The following is a 6,457-nucleotide window of genomic DNA, read 5'->3' on the forward strand; positions in this document are numbered from 1 at the left end:
GTCTGGAAGGAGAGTTTACAGTCTAACCAGACACCTAAGTATTTGTAGTTGTCCACGTATTCTAAGTCAGAGCCGTCCAGAGTAGTGATGTTGGACAGGCGGGTAGGTGCAGGTAGCGATCGGTTGAAGAGCATGCATTTAGTTTTACTTGTATTTAAGAGCAATTGGAGGCCACGGAAGGAGAGTTGTATGGCATTGAAGCTTGCCTGGAGGGTTGTTAACACAGTGTCCAAAGAAGGGCCGGAAGTATACAGAATGGTGTCGTCTGCGTAGAGGTGGATCAGGGACTCACCAGCAGCAAGAGCGACCTCATTGACGTATACAGAGAAGAGAGTCGGTCCAAGAATTGAACCCTGTGGCACCCCCATAGAGTCTGCCAGAGGTCCGGACAGCAGACCCTCCGATTTGACACACTGAACTCTATCAGAGAAGTAGTTGGTGAACCAGGCGAGGCAATCATTTGAGAAACCAAGGCTGTCGAGTCTGCCGATGAGGATGTAGTGGTTGACAGAGTCGAAAGCCTTGGCCAGATCAATGAATACGGCTGCACAGTAATGTTTCTTATCGATGGCGGTTAAGATTTCGTTTAGGACCTTGAGCGTGGCTGAGGTGCACCCATGACCAGCTCTGAAACCAGATTGCATAGCAGAGAAGGTATGGTGAGATTCGAAATGGTCGGTAATCTGTTTGTTGACTTGGCTTTCCAAGACCTTAGAAAGGCATGGTAGGATAGATATAGGTCTGTAGCAGTTTGGATCAAGAGTGTCCCCCCCTTTGAAGAGTGGGATGACCGCAGCTGCTTTCCAATCTTTGGGAATCTCAGACGACACGAAAGAGAGGTTGAACAGGCTAGTAATAGGGGTGGCAACAATTTCGGCAGATAATTTTAGAAAGAAAGGGTCCAGATTGTCTAGCCCGGCTGATTTGTAGGGGTCCAGATTTTTCAGCTCTTTCAGAACATCAGCTGAATGGATTTGGGAGAAGGAGAAATGGGGAAGGCTTGGGCGAGTTGCTGTTGGGGGTGCAGTGCTGTTGACCGGGGTAGGAGTAGCCAGGTGGAAAGCATGGCCAGCCGTAGAAAAATGCTTATTGAAATTCTCAATTATGGTGGATTTATCAGTGGTGACAGTGTTTCCTATCTTCAGTGCAGTGGGCAGCTGGGAGGAGGTGTTCTTATTCTCCATGGACTTTACAGTGTCCCAGAACTTTTTGAGTTAGTGTTGCAGGAAGCAAATTTCTGCTTGAAAAAGCTAGCCTTGGCTTTTCTAACTGCCTGTGTATAACGGTTTCTAGCTTCCCTGAACAGCTGCATATCACGGGGGCTGTTCGATGCTAATGCAGAACACCATAGGATGTTTTTGTGTTGGTTAAGGGCAGTCAGGTCTGGGGAGAACCAAGGGCTATATCTGTTCCTGGTTCTAAATTTCTTGAATGGGGCATGTTTATTTAAGATGGTTAGGAAGGCATTTAAAAAAAATATCCAGGCATCCTCTACTGACGGGATGAGATCAATATCCTTCCAGGATACCCCGGCCAGGTCGATTAGAAAGGCCTGCTCGCTGAAGTGTTTCTGGGAGCATTTTACAGTGATGAGTGGAGGTCGTTTGACCGCTGACCCATTACGGATGCAGGCAATGAGGCAGTGATCGCTGAGATCTTGGTTGAAGACAGCAGAGGTGTATTTAGAGGGGAAGTTGGTTCGGATGATATCTATGAGGGTGCCCGTGTTTAAGGCTTCGGGGGGGGTACCTGGTAGGTTCATTGATAATTTGAGTGAGATTGAGGGCATCACGTTTAGATTGTAGGATGGCTGGGGTGTTAAGCATGTTCCAGTTTAGGTCGCCTAGCAGCACAAGCTCTGAAGATAGATGGGGGGCAATCAGTTCACATATGGTGTCCAGAGCACAGCTGGGGGCAGAGGGTGGTCTATAGCAGGCGGCAACGGTGAGAGACTTGTTTTTAGAGAGGTGGATTTTTAAAAGTAGAAGTTCAAATTGTTTGGGTACAGACCTGGATAGTAGGACAGAACTCTGCAGGCTATCTTTGCAGTAGATTGCAACACCGCCCCCTTTGGCAGTTCTATCTTGTCTGAAAATGTTGTAATTTGGAATTAAAATTTCAGAATTTTTGGTGGTCTTCCTAAGCCAGGATTCAGACACAGCTAGAACATCCGGGTTGGCAGAGTGTGCTAAAGCAGTGAATAGAACAAACTTAGGGAGGAGGCTTCTAATGTTAACATGCATGAAACCAAGGCTATTACGGTTACAGAAGTCATCTGCCTGGGGAATAGGAGTGGAGCTAGGCTCTGCAGGGCCTGGATTCACCTCTACATCGCCAGAGGAACATAGGAGGAGAAGAATAAGGGTACGGCTAAAAGCCATAAGAATTGGTCGTCTAGAACGTTTGGAACAGAGAGTAAAAGGAGGTTTCTGGGGGCGATAAAATAGCATCAAGGTATAATGTACAGACAAAGGTATGGTAGGATGTGAATACAGTGGAGGTAAACCTAGGTATTGAGTGATGAAGAGAGAGATATTGTCTCTAGAAACATCATTGAAACCAGGAGATGTCATTGCATGTGTGGGTGGTGGAACTAATAAATTGGATAAGGTATAGTGAGCAGGACTAGAGGCTCTACAGTGAAATAAGCCAATAAACACTAACCAGAACAGCAATGGACAAGACATATTGACATTAAGGAGAGGCATCCTTAGTCGAGTGATCAAAAGAGTCCAGTGAGTGGAGTGGTTGGTTTGGGGGTCACGGCGATTTAGACAGCTAGCCAGGACATCTGTAGCAAGCTAGCATAGGATGGAGGTCTGTTGTTAGCCACCTCTTGCGTTCCGTCAGTAGATTAGTGGGGTTCCGTGTGGTAGAGGGGATTAGTCCAAATCACACAACAACAAAAATAAAATAAAAACAATAGATATAGTTATAGAGGCCCAAGAAGAAACATAATAATAATAAAAAATAAATAAATTGTCCGATTGTCTATTCTGAGAGCAGCCGGTAAGACAGCTAACGGTTAGCAGGCCGCAGATGGGCGTTCAGGTAACGTCGCGACGGAGGAGCCAGCCGGATCTTCTTTGGGTAGATAGCGTCGGCAGTCCAGTTGTGAAGGCCCGGTGGGGCTCCGCGTAGGCAGTAAGACGGGTCCGGATAGGTGACTGCAGCCCAGGAGTGATTGACGGAGCTCAGGAGTGATTGACGGAGCTGGCTAGCTCCGGAGCAATTGATATTTGCTCCGGAATCGACGAGAGCAGATAGACACACGGATAGCAGCTAGCTAGCTGTGAGAGCCGGGAATGAATGTCCAGAGAGCAGTTGAAATCCAAGGACATGGAGAGAGAAAAATGGTCCGGTATGATCCGTTCCGAGCCGCGCTGCGCCGTACAAAACTGCCGATAGATTTTCGAGCTAAAGGATAGCTGATGACCACAAACCGTGGTTAGCTGAATACTAACGATTTGCCAGTAAAGAAGCTAACGAGCTTCTGAACTAGCTTCTGATTAGCTTCTAGCTAGCTCCTGGCTAGCTTCTGGATTTGCTTCTGGTTAGTTTCTGACTAGCTTCTTGGAGTTTCTGGCTAGCTTCTTGGAGGATTGCAGATTTGAGGTAAATAATACTCATTTATAAATATAAATTGGTGAGGCGGGTTGCAGGAGAGTGTTTTGAAGATGAGTTGATGGAAAATCAAAATAAAATGTATGTGAAAAAAAGTTATATAAATATATATACAGGACACGACAAGACGAGGACAAAAGACGTCTGAACTGCTATGCCATCTCGGAGTAGTGGCATAGAAATAATATGTCTGTAAACAATTGTTGGAAAAAAGACTTGTGTCATGCACAAAGTAGATGTCCTAACCGGCTTGTCATTGCTGGCAATCTCTACGCTGTGCGTTACAGAGAAGACATCCCCCTCCCTCATGATACCCTTCCTGCAGGCTCATCCTGACATGACCCTCCAGCATGGCAATGCCACCAGCCATACTGCTCGTTCTGTGTGTGGTTTCATGCAAGACAGGAATGTCAATGTTCTGCCATGGCCAGCGAATAGCCCGGATCTCAATCCCATTGAGCATGTCTGGAACCTGTTGGATCGGATGAGGGCTAGGGCTATTCCCCCCCCAGAAATGTCCGGGAACTTGCAGGTGTCTTGGTGGAAGAGTGGGGTAACATCTCACAGCAAGAACTGGCAAATCTGGTGCAATACATGAGGAGGAGATGCACTGCAGTACTTAATGCAGCTGGTGGCCACACCAGATACTGACTGTTACTTTTGATTTTGACACTCCTTTTGTTGAGGGACACATTAATCTATTTCTGTTAGCCACATGTCCTGTGGAATTTGTTCAGTTTATGTCTCAGTTGTTGAATCCTATTATGTTCATACAAATATTGACACATGTGCATTGAGTTTGCTGAAAATAAACGCAGTTGACAGTGAGAGGACGTTTCTTTTTTTTCTGAGTTGATATACGCATATTATTGTATTTTTTTGCTGAAATGCCTTCTTGAACATGTGAACTTTGATGTGCCTTAATTACAAACTTGTATTGGATCCATAACTGACAAAAACAATGTACTATTAGCCTAGTTTAACCAAAGAGAAAGCACTGAGCTATTCAGGGAGAATGAAAGGTTTCTTCCTGGCTAGACATGAATGGCTGAGATAATGGGGTAGCCTATAATAGAATGGGGGCTTCCCTGGTCAGAATAGATAGATTATTTTACTTGCGCAGATTTAAAAAAACATTGCCGACCTGAATTTAGCTCAGTTTAAGTAGAGAGGGTTTTTGGAGGCCAATGCCATGCTGACTCACGTGTTTACATGTGTGGGCAGGAGGGGCCAAGGCTTAAGGTGTGAGAGATGCTGAATGGGTGTGAACACAGAAGATCTCTCTGTAGGAAGTGTGAAAATCTCATCAAAATCTTTCAAATGGTATTTTCTCCTACTTGTCTCTTAAAAGGGATAACAAGTGTATCAAATTTTAAAGCAGCATACAGTATATCACAAAAGTGAGTACACCCCTCACATCTTTGTAAATATTTGAGTATATTTTTTCATGTGACAACACTGAAGAAATGACACTTTGCTACAATGTAAAGTAGTGAGTGTACAGCTTGTATAACAGTGTACATTTGTTGTCCCCTCAAAATAACTCAACACACAGCCATTCATGTCTAAACCGCTGGCAACAAAAGTGAGTACACCCCTAAGTGAAAATGTCCAAATTGGGCCCAAAGAGTCAATATTTTGTGTGGCCACCATCATTTTCCAGCACTGCCTTAACCCTCTTGGGCATGGAGTTCACCAGAGCTTCACAGGTTGCCACTGGAGTCCTCTTCCACTCCTCCATGACGACATCACGGAGCTGGTGGATGTTAGAGACCTTGCACTCCTCCACCTTCCATTTGAGGATGCCCCACAGATGCTCAATAGGGTTTAGGTCTGGAGACATGCTTGGCCAGTCCATCACCTTTACCCTCAGCTTCTTTAGCAAGGCAGTGGTCGTCTTGGAGGTGTGTTTGGGGTCGTTATCATGTTGGAATACTGCCCTGCGGCCCAGTCTCCGAAGGGAGGGGATCATGCTCTGCTTCAGTATGTCACAGTACATGTTGGCATTCATGGTTCCCTCAATGAACTGTAGCTCCCCAGTGCCGGCAGCACTCATGCAGCCCCAGACCATGACACTTCCACCACCATGCTTGACTGTAGGCAAGACACACTTGTCTTTGTACTCCTCACCTGTTTGCCGCCACACACGCTTGACACCATCTGAATCAAATAAGTTTATCCAGGACATGGTTCCAGTAATCCATGTCCTCTGTCTGCAGCAAACTGTTTGCGGGCTTTCTTGTGCATCATCTTTAGAAGAGGCTTCCTTCTGGGACGACAGCCATGCAGACCAATTTGATGCAGTGTACGGCGTATGGTCTGAGCACTGACAGGCTGACCCCCCCACCCCTTCAACCTCTGCAGCAATGCTGGCAGCACTCATACGCCTATTTCCCAAAGACAACCTCTGGATATGACGCTGAGCACATGCACTCAACTTCTGTGGTCGACCATGGCGAGGCCTGTTCTGAGTGGAACCTGTCCAGTTAAACCGCTGTATGGTCTTGGCCACCGTGCTGCAGCTCAGTTTCAGGGTCTTGGCAATCTTCTTATAGCCCAGGCCATCTTTATGTAGAGCAACAATTCTTTTTCAGATCCTCAGAGAGTTCTTTGCCATGAGGTGCCATGTTGAACTTCCAGTGACCAGTCAGTATGAGGGAGTGTGAGAGCGATGACACCAAATTTAACACACCTGCTCCCCATTCACACCTGAGACCTTGTAAAACTAACGAGTCACATGACACCGGGGAGGGAAAATGGCTAAACGGGCCCAATTTAGACATTTTCACTTAAGGGTGTACTCACTTTTGTTGCCAGCGGTTTAGACATTAAT

Source organism: Oncorhynchus keta, chromosome 35 (assembly GCF_023373465.1).
Source record: "Oncorhynchus keta strain PuntledgeMale-10-30-2019 chromosome 35, Oket_V2, whole genome shotgun sequence".
In the NCBI taxonomy this organism is placed as follows: domain Eukaryota; kingdom Metazoa; phylum Chordata; class Actinopteri; order Salmoniformes; family Salmonidae; genus Oncorhynchus; species Oncorhynchus keta.